Here is a 23,228-nt window from a genome sequence, read left to right as displayed (position 1 = left end):
GTGTGCCTGTTTAGTTTCCACAAGTATGTTTTAAATAAGACTGAACAGCTTTAAGCACTAAAAGGTTAGCCTTACTTTATTGCTCTTGAAAACAGAAGCAAACCACAGAAAGGAACCCTTGGCTGACCATCTTACTACCTCTGTTGGAGTTCTGACCTTTTAAATGGTCAAAAGGCAGCAAGGTTCCACGAAGCCCGTTCTGAATCCACACAAATCTACATGAGAAGGGCATTCTTCTTCCATCTTCCCATGTGAAGTGTAGCTATTAATTACACTAAGTGACAAAGCTTCTCCTTGTTGCTTGATGGACACAAGGATGAATCTTTGTTACTGACTGCAAATAATAGTCTGATGGTGATCAAGAGTCAGGCCAGGAAAACGTGCTCCAAGCCACACAATGGGCATATGGCACCTTCTTCTGCATCAACCCAAGGGGCTGCGGGGAAACAGAGAGGGTATTATTTGGTCAAGTTCCTCCTATAAAAATACAACCTCCATCCTTTTTGCTTGTTCAGTTCTGGCACTGGAACAACCTGTCTCTTTACATTAGTTCAGTTCTGTAGAGAAATGGTCATTTAGAAGGAAATACTTGGAAAATCCAGGCATGAATCCATTTTTAAAGTCACAACTGAATGATTGCTTTCTTATTATGCTCCATGGGGCTGGAAAAATCATTCCTTTTTGTACATATTTTTCTTTTTTGCTTTGTATTTTTATTCTGCTGAAAACACACATATGTGCCAGAAGTGAAAACATTTTCAAAGGGCAAGTTTCAAGGACTCCTAAAAATAGGACCTGTTGCCAAATATACATTTCCCGAATATGTAAATGACTGCGAAGGAGCGCAATGAAAAGCATATGCTATTCAAATTTTCTTTAGAAAAACAAGAGCTAGAAGACTTGACTTTTAGCCCTGAAACTCTTTAAACTAGTGGTTTCCATTTAAGTTTTATCCTGAGTCTTCAGACATCATTCTTTCCATATTTGACATTTTTTAATCAAAACTGAAAAAAAGCTACTAAGAAGAATTTTATTCTCCAAATGGGCAAATATTATTTCATTACACCAGTCTGTGGCTTGACATGAAGTTTACAAGTAATTACCGGGGCTAAAAAAGGTAGAAAACACTCAGAACATCTGGGTCACCAGTGATTGCTTCCTAGACCCAAGGATGAATCAATGAGTTGGACAGTAAATGCAAATTTATTGAGGTAAGGAGCCTTTAATTTCTTGCCTTCTGTGGTCTGCAATCAGGAATAACCTCAAACTCTTTCTGGAAAAAAAAAAAAGGCAGAGCTTAAATACATTAATTAAAATCAAAGATGTCAATGGTGAGCGGGATTTGCTTAGGGTTCTGTGCTTGCTATACTTAAAGCCGTGCCTTGTAATTTAGAAGAATTATTATTTGTTATAAAAAAAATCTCACTGGTGAGTTACTATCTCAAATGCCTTGTTATTTTCTGAAAAATTTTTTTTATCAACAACGAATCAACATATAATTATTATATGTCGTCTTGTCAAAGATCCACAAACCTGAGTTGCCGTGTCCTTCCTGGGAAGGCTCTCATGGGGCTGGCATACCTCTGAGTTCTCTGGAGCTTTTCTCTCCTTCCTTCGGGGCTGTGGAGATAGTACTGGTCCACAAAATACAACTGAAGGTCTAGACCTTTTACCCTTGGAATTATCTTGCTTTCTCAGCTCTGGTTAAAATTTGCCTTCCATATCTTAATATTTCCATGATAGAGCATGGAAAAAGAAACTTAGAAAAGGTTTCACCTTTGCTGTTAAAAAGTTATGACCTTTGCTCACATTTGCCAGAGAAAGTGGCTTATAGCACCATTTAACATGAATTATTAACTCCCAGATTAATAATTTATTAGAAACCTAACGGCCCTCGGTAGTGCCAGATCACACTATTGAAAGAAAAATGAAGAAAACAACATAGCTCTAATTATAACAGTTTGTTGGCCGTACTTGGAATAAGTAATGGCCTTTAGACTTTCTAAAGGATTTTTTAAAAAACCCCTCTAATACCACCTGGCTGCAAAGTCAGACAAATTAACTAATAATTCCTAAAATGACTGGCGTAGATGTGGATTTTTTTTTTAATCTCTTTAACAAATACGCATATATAGCTTCCTTTGTGTCAACTTCTATTTGAAGCACTTGCACATACTAATTCATTTAATCCTTCTAACAACATCTGCATTGGACCCTGTTACTATTATCCACATGTGCCTGGAGCTGTGCCCAGAGTCACAGTGAAGCCGAATCCCGCTTCTGTACCCTGACACCTAAATAAATCTCAGAGACAGAGTTTTGGGTGAAGTAGAAAAGAATAGCTTTATTGCTTCGTCAGGCAAAGGGGGCCGCAGCGGGCTTACGCCCTCAAAACTGTGTTTCCCGACCTGGAGGGAGTCGTGAGGAGTATTATAGTAATTGTGCAAAGAGGGCGTGATCAGCTCATTGATATTCTTCTGATTGGTTGGTGGTGAGGTAATTGGGAGTCAGCACCATCAACCATCTGGTTCCAGCCGGTCTGGGGTCTACGTGCTTGTGGGCAGCATACCATTAACTTTTTCCACCTGATGGGGGTTTCAGTATCTGCAAAACGACTCAAAGATATTGTGTGTATCCCATGATGGGGAACCAGGACTCAGCCCTAAGGCTGCACTATATTTTGTTTCTTTGAACTGTTCCTCCCTTGTCTCACATCCCCTCCCTTCCCTGATTAGCAACTGCTTGAACCTGCCGGTTGGAACTCAGGGAAGGTCATGGAGGCTGAATGAAGCCTATTTCCTGTAATCAAGAAATGGTGGACACAGAAAGGCTTTTGTGCCCAGGAGCCCCACAGGGTCCTGCTCGGTATCAACAGATACATGAAAACTGGGTGTATTCATTTGTATATAGGGCTACTGTGACAAAGAACCACAGCTGAGCGGCTGAAACAACAGAAGTGGATTGTCTCACAACTCTGGAGGCCAGAATTTCAAGATCAAGTCAGTTGGTTCCTTCTGAGGCTGTGAGGGAGAGTCTGATCCAGGCCTCTCTCTGAGTGTCTGGTGGTTTGCTGGCCATCTTTGGTGTTCCTGGGCTTGTGGAATCATCACCCAGATCTCTGCCTTCATCTTCACCAGGCGTTTTCCCTGTATGTATGTCTGTGTGTCCACATTTCTCCTTGATACTAGTCATATTGTGTTGAGGCCCACCCTAGCGACCTCATTTTAACTTGTTTACCTCTGTAAAGACCCGATCTCCAAATTAGGTGACATTCTGAGGTGCTGGGGGCTTAGGACTGCAACCTAGGAATTCTGGGAGGCAGGGAGTGGGCACAATTCAACTCATGACACTGGTAAAGCTGGGACCCAAACCCAGGCAATCTGGTATGGGTCTAAGCACTTAATACCATGCTAAACTGCCTCCCATTTTTTTTTTTTTTTCTTTTGGTCTGTTTGAATACAAAAGCTCATAAAGGCAAGTTCAATTTAGAGCATCTTATTGATTGCATTCAAAAATTGTCCTTCGCATGGTGGCTCTTATGGGCAATGTCTTCTTGAGCTCAGGCTGGGATCTGGTTAATTTAGGGGATCAGACTTGTTTATAGCTCTAGTCCCTTTAAATTCTCTTCAAGCTCCAAGCCCACTGTGTTTTGAAATCTAAGAAGCTCTTTCTCCTCATTCTGTTTGACTCTGGAGTACATGTTTTCTTAAATCCACATTTTAAAGGCATTTTAAGAGGGAGAAGCCTAATTACTTCCTTTTTTCCTTCCAAATTCCTGTTCTTGGAGCCATGATTAGATAATAGAGCACCTCTCTACCTTGCAAATCTATGTGACCTCATCATATCCTGAAATAGAGAGAAACCAAAAGGCCCACAACTTCTGATTCTTTGGCCTTTCGACTTGACAAGGAAGCAAAGCTTGAAATCCCCTGCTCCTCAACGGAGGAGAGAAAAGAAAAAAGGGGGAGAAAAAAGAGAACCAGGAAACGTTAAAGAGCAGAGAAAATGATTTTGCAAATAGAAATAAAAATAGGTTTGGGATTTAGGAAATTGTGCTTTGTTTCATCAAATACCCCTTTTCAAAGGAGAAAAGGGAGAGGTCGTACATGGCTATTCTCTGATGAAACCCTTCTTATCACTTCATTCCCCTCACCACCTAGCTCACTCTGACAGCCATCTGTGAAATTCATGGTCAAGATCAGATTCCCAAGAACATATGGTACATTTGGCTCCCTACCTCAACATTTTTAGGATTTTCTCCTTTCTTTCTTTTTGTTTCTTGTGAGTGCAGACTTACTAGCATTTTAGTGCAGTTTCTGTGTCAGACCACTTGTTTTTCTTCTCTTTTGAAACAAAGGCTGTGATAAAATCATGCAGGAGGGTGCCTGGTAGATGATAGGAATTCATTCCTGTTTTGCTTGAATAAATTGTCCACCCCTGTTAGAGTGTTTACCAATTTGCTCTGTTCTGAAGGAGTCATTTCTAAATTGACTCTAAAGAGGACAAGAGGCACAGAGAAGTCATTTCAGAGGGTGGAATGAGTTCAGAGAGAAGAGGAGCAAAGGTCAGGGCTTTGTGCTCCTGCCGTGTTTTTAAAAGAGGGACATCAGACTTGTTTAGGATTTTCTGATTCAGGCATTGAAATGACTGGCCTAGAAGTTTGATCAGGCTCCTGCTTCCATCGCTCTTTCAGGAGCTTTTATTCTTTGGGAGCCTCAACAAATGTCAGTTCATACAGAAACTAGCCATCGTCCTTTGCTTTTCCCTGTATCCATGTTCACTGTAATATGACTTTGAAACTCTCACATCAAGGGGTAGAGTCAGAGTCAGTTTCCTTACCTTCGAATCTGGGCTGCCCTGTGACTTGCTTTAACAAATAGAACACAGCAGAAGTGAGGTGTGACATTTCGAAGCTTAGCACAAGAGCTCATCCATGGCTGTTCTTTCTTTGATCCTTGTCCAGATTCCCTGTGAATAAGACCAGAGTAGTCTGTTGGAGGATGAACAACCACATGGAACCAAGGTAGGATGTTTCAGCAGAGACCATCCCAAACTAGCCAGTCCCTGGCTGTCTCGGCAGCTAAGCACACATGCATGATGAGCGCAGGCAAAATCAGAGGAGCCATCCAACTGAGCCCAGCCTAAATTGTTAACCTAAGGAATCATGAGCTAAATAAATGGCTGTTGTTTTAAGTCGCTAAGTAAATTTAATCAAATTTTATGGTTTTTTGTTCACTTTTGTTGCCCATAACCCTTTGAGAGTCTCAATGAATATTTATGTATACAGAAAACCTAGCATTGTTGGTATCACTTCTTCTACTCATGGCAGAGCGATCATTGCTAGTGGAGACCATCATAAGTCTGTCCTTGATGTCACATTTGGGCTTCCTTCTTTGTAGTGAGAGATACAAGATGCAATATTTTTGTCCTTTACTTTGGATGGGATGTCCCAGACCCCTAATATTTTACTGATATAGCAAGTCCTGAATCTTCATAGGGTTTATCTCTCACCCCCTGGAGCACATGTGTCTTACTAAGGCCTCCAGTGTACTAGGTACTTCTTGTCCATCTGGCCAGACTAGAATTATGCAATAGATGTGATGTTCTGTGGGATGCCCAGATGTCCAGATCTCTTCAGACTGCATTACGACAGAGGGCAGAAGAGCTAACATAGGCCTTGGGCAAAACGGTAAAGGCATATTTTTGTTCTTTCAATTTGAATGCAAACAGTTTCTGATTTTCTTTTCTGATAGAGTTAAAGAGGAACACCTTCACTTCATCAAATCCATGGCTACATAGCATGTACCTGAGACCTATTAATCTCCCCAACAAAGACACCACGTCTGGTGTGACAGCAGCACCTGGGGCTCCTACTTAGTTGAGTTTGAGTAGTCTGCTGTCATCCTCCAGGATCTATCTGGTTCCTTCAGGGGTCAGACTGATGAATTAAGAGGAGACGGGAAGGGGACCACTACCTCTGTATCCTTTAGATCACTGAGGGTGAAAATAATTTCTACTCTCCTCCCCTGGTATGTGTTATATATTTTTTGATTTAATATTATATTTGGGCAGGGTGGGAGGTGGCAGTTTCAGAAGTTTCCACTTGGCTTTCCCCACTATGATCATTCTTATCCCATAGGTCAAGAACTCAATGTAAGTTGGTTGCTCTGACTACCAATATGTCTATCCCAATTGTACTTTTGAAGATGAGGTAAATCATTGCCAGGTGGGTCTGTAGAACTGGTGGATACCCTCTCGGTTGCATGTTGGTCAGATGCCATTATTCCTGGGCCCCATATGCTCGCATTTTCACAGAAGAGTCATGATAATGCTTCAGTTCTCCAGCTATCAGTGTAAGCTGAGACCTTGTGTGCAATATTCCTAGACATATTTGAGTGTTTCTCTTGCCCAGTGTACAGTTACCTGAGTAAATGGCTGAGGTCCTTTTGGGTCAAGACTGGGGGCATCATAACCATGTTCATTTGCCATATGTTACAGGGTCTGTCCTGGGGGCTCCATCTCCTCTTTAATCAATGAGTTATTGTCTGAAAACTGGCTCAGGTCTGGAAACTATGAAAAGGACCATGACCCTTAATGGGGGCAACTCCCTTTAGTCTCCTTGTCATGCATCCTTGGTTCTTTTACAGGCACAAGGTGAGCAGCGCCCTTGCCAGCTGCTCGTCTCTTTTGCCCTAGGGATGCCTTGCTAGTCATTACAATACCTGCATCCACCTGGCTTTTGATGGTTAAACATGGTTATGCTCTGCTTCCTAGTCTCTCCTGTTTAGGGTCTTATCATCCCCATTGGTCTGGTTAGACTATTTCTCTAGCAGCCTCTCCTGTCATCAACCCTGGCCTAAAGAAGAGGAACTACTCTGAACTTTCCAAGTGCTGCTAGTGACCCATCACCAGCTCATCCTGTTGTTTTGTAAGTGGCCTATCATCTAGGCTTTCCCATTGAACATGGGTTTTCTGGTGGGTTTCCTGGTCTTCCATGATCTGTCCTCTCCAGCCTGCTCACCCAGAGGAGCCGTTTGATCCCAGGAATTCTGGCATTTGAACTCAGTAAGTTGGTCATTACTTTTTCCATGCTTTGAGGTGCCATCTTAGTAGCTAGTTTGCACAGCCTCCTGGGGTCCTTGCTAAAGAAGCTTAAACTCTAAGCAAGGCCGGTCTGCTCTGCCAAGGTCAGGGTCCTGGTTGAGAAGGAGTGAGACCTTCACGTCTGGATGCAGGACAGAGACTAGGAAGAGGAAAAGGAAGCATCCAGGGTGCAGTTTAAGGAGGTATGCACTCTTAGGTCCATGAAAGTGCAGGGAGTGAGTGGCTTCTGAAATTTTGCACCTTTTTGATCTCTCGAAAGTCTTGAATCTCCAGATTCCCCTGCACCCCCTGAGTCTACAGAAGTAGCCTATCCCTCCTATGAAGAGCTAGCACTTCCCTTATGCTTGGAGGCAGTGCAGAGACCTCGCCCCTGCAAGATAACCTGAGCCCCCTCCCCTCCTGATCCCTAGGTCTATAAATAGGTTTCATCCTGGCACACCCCAGCTGGGGATGTGCTAAACCAGATAATTGAGGAAAATAGCTGCAAGACTTAGGCAGCATGGACCAGCAAGACCCGTGGAATATACATGGGTCTGGTTCTGAGGGTTCTGGGTCGTGGAGCCTGGAATATAAGGTTGGATAAGGGAGAGTTTAAAGATTTGGGAGTACTCTCCCAAGATCAAACTCCCTGGCAAGGATTCCAGGATATTGTGCAAACTTGCTAAGAAGGACACCTGGGCAGTGCATCACTGTTCCACCGCTTCCTGTGCCAGATCTCTCCCAAAAATTGATTGGCAAATGGACTGGGATGAGGATCTATGGAACAAGGAATCTGATTCCTAGAATTTGGAGAATGCAAAGTCTATAATTAAGACTTTCAATCTGATATTGTTACCCCATCCCTGGTGCTTGCTCTACTCACTAATATGAATGACTTGTTTACTGGCCCTACAAACAGATGATATCCTTACAGTGTTGTCTGTATTTACTTTCTCATTTCTTGACTCTTCCTTCACATATTATTGCACTGGGCTCTGACATCACCCTTATTCAGGTCCTCTTTCTGTTCAAAAACCCAGTGGACACTTTTCAGTCCCTACTGAAATGAAAACCCTATTTTCGTAACAACTGTCATTGGAATTTCTCATAGGAAGGAATTTGCCTTTGCTTGGTATAGTTGGCAGAATTATGCCCTCCCCCTGCCATAGATATCCACATCTGAATCCCAGAACCTGTGAATATGTCATATTACATGGCAAAAGGGAATGAAGATCATAGTTGGAATTAAGGTTACTAATCAGCTGATCATGAGCTGAGGAGATAATCCTGGATTATCTGAGTGGACCCAATGTGATCACATGGGAAGAAGGAGGTCAGAGTCAAAGAGAGTGATTGGGAGATGCTGTACTGCTGTCTTTGAAAATGGAAGAAGGGGCCACAAGCCAAGGATTGCAGGCAGTCACTGGAGCTGGAGAAGGCAAGGAAACAGATTCTCTCCTAGAGTCTCCAGAGTGAAGGCAGCCCTGTTGACAACATGACTTTAGCCCGGTGAGATCCATTTCAGACTTCTGGCTTCCAGAATTATAAGATAGTAAATTTGTGTTGTTTTAAGTCACTGAGTTTGTGGTAACCTGTTATAGCAGCCATAGGAAACTATGACTTTGAGACACAGTTTGGGGCAGAGGATGAGGAAGAATGGTGAATGTGTGCAGGCCAGAAGAAGAAGCCTTCATCTGGGGAGAAGGAGAGAGGAGCAAAGGCGAGGAGGATGGCTCCAGCCAGATGAAAGGCTGGACCCACTGACTAGTTCAGTCTTGGTCTTCATTGCCATCCTGATGATATCCATCTCTGGTGAACACTCTCTCTTTCTACTCACTCCTTTTCTCCTTGGCTTCCTGTCATGCCACACCTGCAGGAGGAGACATCATATCAGAACTTGGCCAAGTTCATCATTCCCTGGTAAATCCAGGGGTCTTCTTGGACCTTCCCTAGTCTAACTAGAATGACCCAGCTCTGTGTGCCCAAAGACCCCTCTGCCACTGCATTTGTATTGGATTTCCTCCTGTCTCTGACTTCCACACCCTGCTATGGGCTCCTTGAGATGGGTTTTCATCATTTAGACTTCCAGCTTTTACCGCAGTGCCTGCACATGGCAGATGCTGAGGAATTCTTTGTCAAATGAATAAACTGATGAAGGGATGGATGGATGGAATCTGAATTCAACCATAAAAAGGGCTGATAAAGGATTTGGGTCCAGGTCTTAAGGTTGATAGGTGGGCAGTTGGCGTTCACAGGTGCCATGATCAGGGCCCATTATGAGGGAGCCTTTTCTGAAACCAGCATCTGTCCCCATAGGCTTGTCCCTATGGTTCAAGGTGTCAACTTGGAGCACAGCTTCCAACTGAGTGAGGGGACTTCTGCTGGCAACTCTAGACCTTCTGTGGTGCAGAGATGGGGCTGGGGTGGGAAACTGTGCTGTATATAGGAGAGGGAAAAGAAATCCAGTGTGGTTGCTGGTCACCTTTTACCAAAAACCAATTTCTCTTTGGAATCTGAGGCAACTTATTTGAGCTATGTTAGAGGTTGAATTGAGTACCCTAAAATTCATATATTAAGTCCTAACCTTTAGGACCTCAGAATGTGACATTGTTTGGAGATTGAGTCTTTACAGAGGTCATCAATGTTAAAATGACATCATTTGTGTGGGCCCTAATCCAGTATGACTGGTGTCCTGATTAAAAGGGGAAATTTGGACATAGCAACAGACAGTGACAGAGGGAAGATACATAGCTATGAAGACATAGGAGACGATGACCATCTACAAGCAAAGAGGGGAAGCCTGAAGCAGATCCTTCCCTCCAGGCCCTCAGAAGGACCCCACCTTCTGACCCCTTGATTTTAGACTTCTCGCCTACAGAACTGTGAGACAATACATTTTGTTGTTTTAACCACTCAGGCTGTGTGGTACGTTGTTATGGCAGCTGTAGCAAACTAATATAAGCCAGATAGCCAAACATATGTATTCACTTCCAGAAACTTGTGCTCATTCCTAGAAATGCTGAGGGTCTCAATCACAAATCCTAAATGAGAAAGTGGGTCCTCTTGTCCCCTTTCTGTTTATGATTGAGGTTAAGAATCAAAGATCTCACCATTGTTGGTTGTGCTTATAGCACCAGGGCCAAGAGGAAACCATGAAAATACAGCAGCCCCACCGGGGTGGGAGGTGGAAGGTCAGGGAAGAGCGACCTATTACACTGTCGACTTTCTGAGAAGAGGAACTAAATGTTCATAATCTTATTTTCTCCAAAGACAGGTAATGATTATAGGGCCCCAACTTCTAGAAAATAAGATGCCCCTGTGAATGACTACAAAGATAAACAAAGTTAAAGAACAGGTTATAAGTGGCGCCGATGCTTGGACCATGACTCTGACACAGGTTGTGTCTCTAACTAGATTCCCCCAGCTCTGCCCTCCCCCATTTGTATGACTTCCTCATATTCCCAGCATCGCTCAGCCTCAACAGCTCTGAAAGGCAGAACCTAGGAAAGGAAATGAAGAGGTTTTCTTCTCTTTGTTTCTGAACCATTTTGGAAAGACATCTTAATGAAAGGAAGTTTACAAAATGCATTCTTACAAGTGATGATGTTCCCCTCCCTTCTGTGAAATGATTTCATTTACTTAATAGAGACTTTTTTTTTTTTTAATGCCTGATGCTGACCTGACCTAGGGAGCTTGACCTGACGGTGACTTACAGTGCTGCCATCTCACTGTGACCCTTATTTAGGGAGAGTCATTCTGTTCAGAGTGTCGAAAGGGAAGTTCATTTCCATTCATGAAAACTCCCAATTCATCTCCTTTGGTAAATGCAGTGGGGATGAATAACACTGTCTTAATGAAGGCTATAGATGGGTAATTGTGCTGGGAAAAACCAAATTGTAAATGCAAGATGTTAGGAGGCTAGATATGTCTTCACAGAAGGTGTCTTATGTCTCCTGGGTACAATTGTGGGGACCATGGGATGGGGCAGAAGGAAAGATGAGGGTGAGTCAAAGTGTACGCAATTGGGAAAGAGAGACAGCTCTGATCGATTTGTAGGGGACGAAGATCATAGGCCGGGTGCCCCCAGGTTCTAGACGGGATAAATCACACTGCAGAGCAATGGCGTTAAGAGAAGTCAAGTTACAACAAATAGTAATGGTGGCCAGAAGGGAAGGGAGCAAGCAGCCAGTGCCAGGAGCCATAGCTCACGTTTCCAAAGCACTGGTTTAAACTCACCTGTGCAGGTGATGATGTGAAGAGACCTGATAAAAGGGGAGTTTCCACTCCTAGCCCCTAAGAACAGGGAAGCCAGTTTATCTTTACATGTTTAGAATGATAAAGTACATATTTCTGAGTGATGTGACATTTGGGAAGGGACAAGAAGTGAGGGTGGACACAGATTTTCTGCCTCACCCACCAGATGGGTGGCTCCATACAGGAGTCAGTCTGTGCTTACTGGTTATAAGACAAGCTATTGTCAGTGAGACCAACTGGAATTCTCCCTGACAGACAGGAAGGGCTAACAACTCGTGGAAAGTGCTCAACTGGAACTCTAGAGGTCAACCTCTTTCTCTGGATTGTTTATCCATTCACCATAGTGTCTTGGAAAAGTCACCGAACCTCTCTGTGTTTCACTTTACTTATTCACAGTAAATGAAACAATATTCACTCCACTTATCTCCCAGCATAAATATGAATATAAAACGTTGAAATAGTCTAAGGTGATTTTAAAACATTGTTTTAGAGTTATAGAGGGAAGGAAGAAAGGAAGGAGGAAAAGAGGGAGCTACAGAAGGAAAAGGAAAGAAGGAAGGGGAAGGGTGTTTTAACCCATTCAGGCTGCTATAACAAAAATGCTTTAAACTGAGGGGCTTATAAACAACAAAGATTTATTTGTCATAGTTCTGGAGGCTGGGAAGTCTAAAAAAAAGGTGCCAACAGACTTAGTGTCTGGTGAGGCCCATTTCCTAGACTGCTGTCTTTTCTCTGCAGCCACACATGGTGGAAAGGGCAGGGATCTCTCTGGGGTTCTTTTATAAGGGCACTAATCCCATTCATGAGGGCTCCACCCTCATGACCCAATAACCTCCCAAAGTCTCCACCTCCTAATACCATCATTTTGGGGGTTAGAATTTCAACATATGAATTTGGGGGAACATAAACATTCAGATAATAGCAAAGGAGAAGAAAAGAAGGAAGGAAAGGGAGGAAAGGAGGGGGAAATGTAGGAAGGAAGGGAAGGAGGAAAGGAAGAAAGAAGAGAAGGAAAGTGGAGAGGGAGAGAAGGAGGAAGGAAGGAAAATAGTCACTTGAATCTCATCTTTGCTCTGTGTTGAGATTTCTGAATTAATTCAGTGAAAGTTGGGTGCTCTGGGGGAGTACAAATAGAAGCTCTCAAAAATCTGTTTCTTGAATACTTAAGTTACAAAAATGTTGAGTAGCACAGTCACCAAATTTATATCTCATGTGAAAAACCTGAAATCCCAATCTCTGGAAGCTTAATCACTTTATGTGTCTTAACCTCCTTTGTTGTTGTAGTTGTTGTTGCTGTTGGCTGCAGCCATCCTTAAACAATCAGGATTCTCTTTAAAGCTTCAGGACTGTGAACATAAATCATACCAATGCTTTCTTAGGTCAGTCTCCCAAGGCAGTAGATATAAAAGCAAAAATAAACAAATGGGACTTAATCAAATGTACAAGCCTTTGTACAGCAAAGGAAACCATAAACAAAACAAAAAGACAGCGTGCAGACTGGGAGAAAATATTTGCAAATGATGTGACTGACAAGGGCTTAATTTCCAAAATATACAAACAGCTCACACAACTCAATAACAAACAAACAAACACACACAAAAAACAAACACCAAACAACCCAATCTAAAAATGGGCAGAAGACCTAAATAGACATTTCTCCAGAGAAGACATACAGATGGCCAAACAGGCACATGAAAAGATGCTCAACATTGATAATTATTAGAGAAATGCAGATCAAAACTACAATGAGGTACCACCTCACACCGATCAGAATGACCATTATTAAAAAGTCTACAAATAGCAGGAGAGGGTGTGGAGAAAAGAGAACCCTCCTACACAGTTGATGGGAATGTAAATTGGTGCAGCCACTATGGAAAACAGTATGGAGATTCCTAAAAAAACTAAACACAGAGTTGCCATATGATCCTGCAATCCCACTCCTGGGATATATCTGGAGAAAACTCTAATTCAAAAAGATACATACACCCCAATGTTCATAGCAGCACTATTTGCGATAGCCAAGACATGGAAACAACCTAAATGCCCACTGACAGATGAACTGACAGAAGATGTAGTACATATATATAATGACATATTACCCAGCCATAAAAAAGAATGAAATAATGCCATTTGCAGCAACATGGATGGACCTAGAGATTATCATACTAAGTAAATCAGAAAGAGAAAGACAAATACCATATGATATCACTTATATGTGGAATCTAAAATATGACACAAATGAATTTATCTACGAAACAGACTTATAGACATAGAGAACAGACATGTGGTTGCCAAGGGGGAGGGATGTATTGGGAGTTTGGGATTAGCAGGTACAAACTATTATATATGGAATGGATAAACAACAAGGTCCCACTGTATAGCACAGGGGACTATATGCACTATCCTGTGATAAATGATAATGGAAAAGAATATGAAAACGAATGTTTATATATATATATATATGTGTGTGTGTGTGTGTGTGTGTGTGTGTGTGAATCACTTTGCAGTACAGCAGAAATTAATAGAACATTGTAAATCAACAATACTTGAATAAAATAAATTTTAAAAAACTGCAGAACTGTGCAATATACTTTAACCATGGAGTCCTAACCACAAAACCCATCACAAAGCGTGGCAGAGCAGATGAGCAGCAAGAGGATATCTTTGAAAGACTAAGATGAACATTAAATTAATCAACCAATACTCTGGGGGGAAATGTCCACTAATTTCAAATATTTCATCTCTGGAAAATCAATTATTATTATGTTTATTGATGTTGTATTTGTCACTATTTTCAGCCATTTCCCCTGATGACATGGGCTAAAATAAGAACATTGTTATAAAAGAGATTAGACATGTTCGATTCTGTTCCTAGACTTTCCACCTTTCAGCTACCTGGGGTTTGGGAGAGAAATCAACTGCCATAGGGCAAAGGCTGAGCTTGCTTTTCTTTGTTCCTTTCTATGGTGATCCTTTTTGCCTCTATGAGATTTTAAATGTTTAGTTAAACACCAGCTAATGCTTTTTACTCACTGGGCAGGATTTTGGAGACATGTGTGTATAAAGTGACCACTCCCTTTTCAGTCCAATAGGTTTGGGGTTAGGAATTTGTTTCCTTCCCTTCCAAAGATTCTGAGGGCCTCTGCCTCAATCTGGGGTTGAGTTCCTCAATGACAGTCTCACAGAAAGAGGCTTCCTGCTGATGTACTTGATCCCCAAATGGCCCTGACTCACCTGTGAGTTATTGCCAGCCTGTGCCCATCATTCCAAACATAAGGATTCATTCCCTAGCGAATGGCTCTTGTCCTTCCAGGAGCACTTGGTGATTTGGAGATCTCATAGCAGTGAGCAAGACAGGTTTGTCAGCAAATTAACAAAATGCCGATCATTCTCCCATTTGGTTGCATATATATTTGCATATACAAATATGCAAAAATACAGTTGTATATATGGCTTATATAGAGCAATAGAAGAATGATTCTAGAATCACAGTCCATGTTCCGTCATGTTCCATTAACTGGGAGAAATTGGTAGTGAAATTATATATATGTATATCTCCTAATATATGCCAGGCAAAGAATTCTGGGAAATCATGCAAAGAATTCTGGGAAAATACAAAGATGAATTGGATCAAACTCTGTCTTCAATGATCAATGAGAACACAGTCTAGTGAGGACATTATATGGTTAAATTTTAGGTTTATATGTATAGATATGTTAATGTACCCCAAATCAAAATACAATGAGGACAATTTCTAAGTGAAGCCCTCAGATAACAAATGTATTTATAAACCCTATATTAGCTTTGGGTATTTAATAATAATATCAGCTTGCTGTAACACATTTCAATAACATGGAAGCTTATAAAGTAAGAATAAAAGCTCCCTTCCTCCTGCAATCTCACTCCCCAGTGGTGTCTATAGGTTCCCTGTTTGGTATGTGTTCTCCCAAATTTTGTTTGCCTATAAAACATAAAAATAAGGCATATATATGGTGGATATCTTTGTTTGCCACCATCTCATTCTTTCAAAGGACTTTCAGGACTGCCTAATGTTCCATATCTTGAATGTACTAGAATTTATTTAACATTCTCTTGTTGGTGGACACTTAGGTTATTGCCAGGTTTTTTTTTTTTTTTTGGTATTACTCTAAATGGATTATGAATAAGCAAGAACTTGTTATAGCAGGAACACTAGCATTGTAAATGATATCTAAGCAATGTTTTGTTGTTGACCATTGAAGCTTTCAGTAGAGAAGCGATAAGGTCCAGGGTGTATATTAGAAGGAATCAAGGTTGGGGCTGAATTGGATTGGAGAGTGACTCCAAACAAGGAAGACCAGTAGGCTATTTATGCAGCCATTTAGAGGAGAGATACTGGAGATTTGAGTTCGGACTATGGTAGTAATAAAGGAGAGGAATGATTCTGGAATCAGAGTCCAGATTCCATTAAGTGGGAGAGATTGGTGGTGAAGAAGAATATATTAGTTCCTAATTACAATTAGGTCGAAACTACTGTCAACTCTTGACTTTCTAGTGGTGGAACAACTATGGCTGAGACTCAGAAGACAGCTAGGACACGCTTGTGGTTGGCAGATGGTTACCGAGTATCTGCTCTGGGGATTGGTCAGGTCCTGGGGTGAAGGCAGGAGGTGGAGCCAGGTAGGCCAATTAGAGTTTCGGTCTCTCGTTCCTGCTGACATCAAAGGCAGCTCTTCTGCATTTTGGGTCCATTCTTCCCAGCTTAGCAGTCATCCAACAATGAGTGCTCTCACTCAGCTGGAAAGGTAAACGGTCCCAGGTCACTGCTCAGTCTTCACCGTGGTTAATTCAACCTCAAATAATCAAGATTTGACCTTTTTTAGGACGTAAAACTGACAGGAGCTGGTGACTGATTAGATATAGGAAAAAAAGGAGAGTGAAAGATGGTTGTGAGATTTCAAACCCAAATAAATGGGTATATTATGGTGACATTAACTGAGAGAACTTGGAAAAGGGATCAGATTTTTTTTGGTGGAATCAGTGAGGAAGAAATGGATTTAAATTTTAAAATGCAAGGTGGAAGACGTACAATTGGAAAGTGAAATTTTTGCGTTGGAACTTTGTAGAGAGTTCTGTCAGAGCGATCATCACATGGGTGATGAACTTTCCCCCGGAAAAGCTTTGAAGAAAAAGTTGGTGAAAGTGCCTTGGTGAACAGCAGCATTTGGTTATGGGTAGAAAAAAGAGTGGTCAGGGAGAGTTATCCCCAAAGCCAGAAGAGGCTGCCATTTCGGAAGGAAGGTGTGCTTCGCAGCATTAAATGCTGTGCTGGGATTGACAGGACCATGCTGAGAAGGAGCCATCGGATCTGTTGGTTGAAGATGATTGGTGCCCTTTGGAGCACAGCTCCAGGGACAGGCCAGAGGGGCAGCTTGCTGTATGCCTCCCCGATTTTTTCATTCTGGCTATAGAACTAAATCTTGAGATACATGATGATGCCGAGAAAATGCTCATCCTTTTCCACTGAAAGCATTTTCCCTGTGATTGTGCTTGAGTTGGCTTTTGGTTTTATTATTCTGAGGTTGTTTATAGTAATGAAATGCCCAACAACTGGTAGATCACTTAATAAGATAGGGTCAGTATTCTAATATTAAATGGTCAGTGTTACAATATTTTCCTTGTAGCAAAGCAATAATATGTGGATACATGGAAATGGCCAGTTGTTTGTTCAAAGGTACCCTGCAGTACCAGACACATCCCATAACTGGGAGCCTGGCAGGGTGGAAAAAGCCATATCCTTCTTTTCTACAAACTGCAGTGTTAGAGAAAGAAAAGACTGCATCTCCTGAGTTTCCTCAACCAGAGATGGAAAGTTCAGTTGTCAAGGTGTGGGATTTTTCCAGATGGGTCTGATGAATGATTAGAAGCTATTGGGGAAGGTACACCTGGCTTGCACTGTAAGAAATAAGCAAGATTTCTTATATTGGCCTCATGAAATGTTGTGTGCATACAAGAGGGAAGGTTAACCCACAGAGGTGCTCTCACCTTTAAGACTGTCAAATATTTTGAGTTGATAACAACACTTTGAGCCATAGATGAATGAAGTATGGTAATACAACCCTCTAATGAACTGGCAATATTATACATATCTGATAACCCTAAAAAATTTAAGGATTCATCTGTTCTGAGTAGAACACGCAGGAGCTTTGTTGGATTAGATTTTGAAACCATTTCTGCTGTTTATCAATTAATGGCATTTAAAGGACATATTTTAAAAGGACAATCAAATTCATAAATAAAAAATTTCACTTGGTAGTAAATGTCAGTGAAATTCACTTTCTGGGTTCAAAATGTGTTTTTTAGATATTCTGATATTGTGGGATTCTCTATGAATTTAATCAGATATTTGTATAATAGGCTGTTAAAATTGAGAAGAGTGTTAGAAACTATCTAGTAACCCATTCTCTTAGAGGAAATTGAAGCTTTTAGAAGAGGGAGGACTGGCTCAAAATCACATAGCCAGTGGCCAGGTCAAAATTCAGCTTTCTTGACTCTCAGTCCAGGGCTCTTTTCAAAGCACCATGATGTATCATATAGAAACAGCTAAATATATATATATATTTTTTTCTTTTTAAGAGCATTTTTTCAGGGCATTCACACATAGAACATTCACAACCATATACGGCGGCTCTAAATAATTTGGACTTGCTAGACAGTATGAAGTGCTTTTTTAAAAATCATTTTTGGGGAAGAAAGAGTATCATATATTCACAGACAGATAAAATTACTGTGGTGTACCTTCAGGATATGCCTTTCTCTATTGAGAAAGTACATACTCACAGGCCCTCTGTAAACCTGCATCTCCGCCGGCCCTGTGGCTTCCTCACCTCACGGTGAGGCCATTTCCCTTCCTCCACGTCCAGGACAATCATGTGCCCACCCTCCCTGTAGGCAGATGTCCCACCCCTGTGGGTGGTGTCATGCAGAGTGTCTAGGGTGCTACATCACCCTAGATGATGAGTTCCTGTTGGGAACCCATTCCAAAATGAAGAAGTGTGATGAGTTGATGGGGAGTAAGGAGAGCTGGGATAGGTCTCTGACTCAAGACATCAGAGTCTGCTTGGGAAGGATTCATAACAAGTGTGACTTTTTTCAGTTTAACTTGAAGTTCAAGTTTAACTTGAAGTTCACGTTTAACTTGAATAGTAATTCTAAAAATTACTGAAGTAATAAAAGAGAACAAAAGGACTTATGTGACAAGCAATAGATCCTGGTGTGTCCCCCAAGCCCCTCTCCCCGTCCTTCCCCTCCCCCTCTCTGAGGGCTTTACCTTTAGCTGCTTCTGTTTTTGGTTACTTTTGATGGTCAAGCCCATATCTCTAAATAATACACCATGCCACTTGTTGTTATTCCTCCCTGTCCAATTAAAGCTATATGACTACTTTTTCCTCTCTTGCTACTACAGAAACTTCCTCTTTAGATGAATGAAAATAAAACTGAGTCCCAACCTTATATCATTTATAAAGGTGACTCCAGATAAATTAGAAACCTAAACATCAACCTATTCTGTAAAAATAATAGAAGAAAATACAGGAGACTATCTGACTTAGGGATAGGAGAAGACTTCTTAAACCAGACCTCAACATCACAACCAAATGTAAAAACTTGGTAGATTTTATTACATCAAACTTAAGAATCCAGTTCATTGTAGAATCTCATAGAGACATCGTTATTAGTCAGATAGCAGGTTAGAAGAAGATATTTGCGACATCTAAAACTGGAAGGCTTATGCAGGATAATCAAGGAATTCCTACATGTTAGCGTGAAAAAGTCCAAGGAACCAAGAATAATGGATATGATAAATCAGTTCAGAGGAGGGGAGAACTGAACAGCTAACAAGTATATGAATAAACATTTCAATTCATTAGGAAGCAGAGAAATGAAAGTTAAAAGAACAATGAGAGACACAGCTGACTGGCAAGATTGGGCAGTTGAGTGGTGCTGTGGCATGTTGGCGCTCCAGGAGCAGAGAGTGAGACAGAGTTTATCAGGGATCAGCACCTGAGATAGGCATGGGGAGGATGCAGTACTGGGCAGAAGAAGTTGAGATGTGATGCAGGCAGGGCAAAGCCTTGGCCAATCAGGCAGGGCCTCTGGAGTGGAAATTACCCTTCAGTGTTGCTGACATTTGGCTGAAATAGCTGGCCTGGGAAGGTAAGAACTGCAGCCAAGTCTTTATCTATATGTGGCCTTGGTCATATAATCAACCCCAAGAGGCTAGAGACCACGTGTTCCACAACGGAGATGGACCCTGTGGGAGCTGACAGCTGGAGGCTGACTGTGGACCACATTCCCTCCATCCTTGAAGAGGGATCTGAGCAACACAGCTCTGCCTCTGTCATAGGCATGGTGTGTGTGTGTGTGTGTGAGTGTGTGTGTGTGTTTGTACTGTAACTCTTCAACTATTTTTTCTTACTGAAGACTTATGAAGCCACTTTTAAAAGCAGTAGTCAGTCATTAGGTTAAGTAGGTGTGTTTCATCTATTCCAGAAATTCCACTCCTGGTGATACGTATCAGAGAAATTCTCCTAAGTGTCTATGAGTGGACATGCAAAAGAATATCCATTGCAGCAGTGTCTGTGCTGGAGCTGAACACATCTGAAGTGTTTGTCACTTGGAAAATGTGTAAATAAATCAAGGAATATTATGCAGATGCCAAACTAGGCATAAACACATCAGAATGAATAGACTTTAAAAACTTAGTGCTGAGTAAAGAAAGTAAAAACACAATGTCAACTTTAGCACATTACCATTTATATAAATTGAAACTTTGTAATTCTCAAGGGTACATACAAACTCAAGAATACTAGTCAAATACAATGGGGTGACTGCCCATGGTGGGAGAGAAAGATGGTTATGAGAATGGGAATGAAAGGCAATCAATCAATCAATCATTCATAATTCATCACAAACTGACCATGAGAGTGTGCCACTAAATGATGGCATGCCATTAACTAGGAGTATGATTAAGTTAATTCTGTGCATCTGAAGATCAAAGGGGTAAACTAAAGAAAAAATAGTGAATTTTTCCTGGCCTCAGGTGTGTGCCTGCATCTGCCACTAATGCTGGGGCAGTTTGGTCACTAGTGTCATTACTTGGCCACTCTTTGTCACAACTCTAGGCCACTTCAGCTCGTTGGCCTGTTCACCATGGAGTCTCATGGGAACTTCTGGATCTTTCTGTGCCTTGCTGCTTAGGCCGTGGAGATCTGGGGTGAGAACTACTTCAGAGGCTCCAAACCCCACTCTGTGCCATTTTTGCTCTAGTGAGACTACCTCATGTTGCCTTTGGGCATCCCACAAAGTGGTCTTCTCCCAGAATTCCAAATAGGAATCGGAGCATGAAACCCTCTTTTTTTGGGTTCCCCTAAAACTAACTGGCATTTGTATTATCTTATCTCTCCTACCTCAAGGCCATTTGGGTCGGGGCTGGGCTTATTTGGGATCTGGGCAGCACCTTAACTCTGGACTCATTCCCTGGGAATCCCTCCAAGCTTCTCTTGGCAAATCTGGAACAAACACGTTTATCTTTCAGATGTAATAGGAACTACCATCCTTCTTGGTTTTTTTGTGCTCTTTGTCCTTCATTCTTCCTGGTGCCCCCCAGCTAGAGGACCTTCTAGAATGAACCTGTTCAGAAATGTTTCAAGAGTTCTATTTGCATTTAAAGGTAATACATGAGTACTGAGACAAATTTGAAAGTACTATAGTAAAGAACAAGAAGAAAATAAACAGGTACATAAAATCTCAACATCTGAAAGACCATTGTCAAAATTTGGGGGCAGTTATTTTTAGTCTTCATTCTGGGAACCTTATTTATATACTTTCTGGGAACCTTGTTTGTATACTTGAAAGTGTAGTATATATGACATAGCATATATGTAATATGTCATAAGCATTTTTTCCACGGCTGGAAGGTACTTTATTAAATCATGCCCCTCCTGTTAGAAAATCGGTTGGCTCCATTGTTTTTGGCCATTAAGAGCTACAGAGTAATGGACATTCTTGATCACAATGCCTTTTCTGCATTCCAGATTCTTTCCTTAGACTGAGAAGTAAAATTATTGGGTCAAAGGGTATAAACATTTTTAAGGCTTTTTATCTATTTTACTAAATTACTTTCCTGAAAGGTTAAGTCAGTTTATCTGAATATATATATATAAGGTTTCCACACAGATAGGACCATTTTACCCATCCTCACTAGCATTTCCCAAACAGCTTAGTTGTTACATGAAAGGATTATGAAAATGGTGAACTTGAAAGACTCCAGAATTAAGAAGTAAAAGTGTCCAAGTCATAACAGATTTATCTCTCCCTAAGTTTATTATTTTGGGGACTGTGACACTGTCAGAAGATTGACAGTCCTCTCAATTCCATTTGTTCTGTAGCTGTGCCTTGGTGACCAGCCAGCTTGGCAGTAAGTTGGCAATGTTTAATAAGATTGTCTTCCATGATTGAAACAAATGACTCTCTTTTTGTCATCAGAAATGGAACCTTTATGCATTTGTTTTAGTAATACAAGATCTGACATCATTAATAATCTGGGCTCGTGACTTGCGCTTGTTGAATACAATAGATGAATGAAAAATTTAATTTTTTAGTAGATCATAAAAGATGTACCAATAGATCAAAAATAATTTAGGCAGAGTACCTCTGATGCACGAGACAGTCCATTGTCTCTACTTTTTTATTAGGCTGGCATGTACGTGCTGATATCATTCTTTGTGAATCCTCTCAATGCCATAGTGTAGTATTCAAAGACTTGCCTTAGCTAGTCTTATCTCTCCAGCTTTCTCTTCCATTACTCTCCACCATGGCCTTGCTTCGCCAACCAAATCAATCTGTGTAATGTCCCCCGAGGCTGAATTGCGAATCCCACCTTCATGTTTTTCTCTCTGCTGTACCTCCTGTGAGGGATACCCTTTCCTCACGGGCAATCTGTGTAATTCCTCTCTCTTTCCAAGACCTCATTTAAAACTCACTCTCTGGTTTCATTTCTCAGATCGCTCCCTCAAACCTAGCACTTACATCTTGAGTTTACAACACTTGGATTTTCCTCTGATTTAGTTCTGTGTGGCTTCTCCGGCACCTTATCTATACTTGGCATTGAACAGATAATCAGCTTCAGGGGGTTAGAGACCATGAGTTGGATCCTTTGCCTTTTGATCCCCATCAATCAGTAATGTCTGAACTTAACAGCATCACTTAAAATGTTTCTTCAACCCTGATTTCTCCAATGTGTGCTTGAGAGGGCATGCTGGATTTGTGCCTGTCCGAGGCAAAGTAACACCTAGCGCAGAAGCATTTACCCAGGGACTGTTTAAAAAAGTGCCCAATTCTGCTCTTGTTCACAAGGGAGAGGGAACTTCAGCGGCTCCCTTGTGTGCTCTTTGCCGTGGTGGCTCCTTTGTCCAGGGACCTGGAGAGACTCCCCAGTGTTGCAACCAATTCCCCTGGAGCTATGCAGCCCAGAAATGATGCTGGGGATGGCGCTGGGGACAGGGAAGAGCCGGGAGGACAGGAGATGGCTGGCAAGCTGTTGACTTTTGCTCAAAAGGAAGACTCTAGAAAATGTATTGAAGAGCCACCTTTGCCTGTCGCTCCTGAAGAACATGTATTTCACAGTGTCAGGGTGAAAACGTAATTCAATAATTGTGAGTAATTATGGCAGAAAGGTGATCAAATGAAGTCACTGTGCCTCCTTTCATTACCCATGGGTGAACCTTATTGGCCCCTCAGAATTTTATTTTTTTCTGAAATGTACCGTGGAGTTCCACTGTCTCTACAGGTTCAAGAACATTAAAAAAAAAAAAAGTCCTATGAATTTTTCTATTTTATCTCTTGTGGGATTG

The 23,228-nt window shown here is 41.5% G+C and overlaps 1 protein-coding gene across 27 annotated transcripts in view; it reads left to right on the top strand.

Moving 5' to 3' along the window:
- Positions 1–23,228, top strand: part of SETD4 (SET domain containing 4) — a 459,131-nt gene that overhangs the window by 329,133 nt on the left and 106,770 nt on the right. For 2 of the 27 annotated variants that reach the window (XR_009502968.1, XR_009502972.1), the window contains exon 19: positions 4,964–5,023. The exons of 23 other annotated variants lie outside the window; for them this stretch is intronic. The gene's annotated coding sequence lies outside the window, so the exon portion shown is untranslated. Of the gene's footprint in view, positions 1–2,910; positions 2,930–4,963; positions 5,024–5,753; positions 5,804–23,228 lie in introns of those variants that run through there. 2 more of the 27 variants (XR_009502975.1, XR_009502981.1) reach the window with 2 other exon arrangements.

The sequence above is a fragment of the Balaenoptera ricei genome, chromosome 4 (assembly GCF_028023285.1).
Source record: "Balaenoptera ricei isolate mBalRic1 chromosome 4, mBalRic1.hap2, whole genome shotgun sequence".
Taxonomy (NCBI): domain Eukaryota; kingdom Metazoa; phylum Chordata; class Mammalia; order Artiodactyla; family Balaenopteridae; genus Balaenoptera; species Balaenoptera ricei.
Note: the sequence above shows the minus strand (reverse complement) of the source record. Positions and strands in the feature narration are given on the sequence as shown.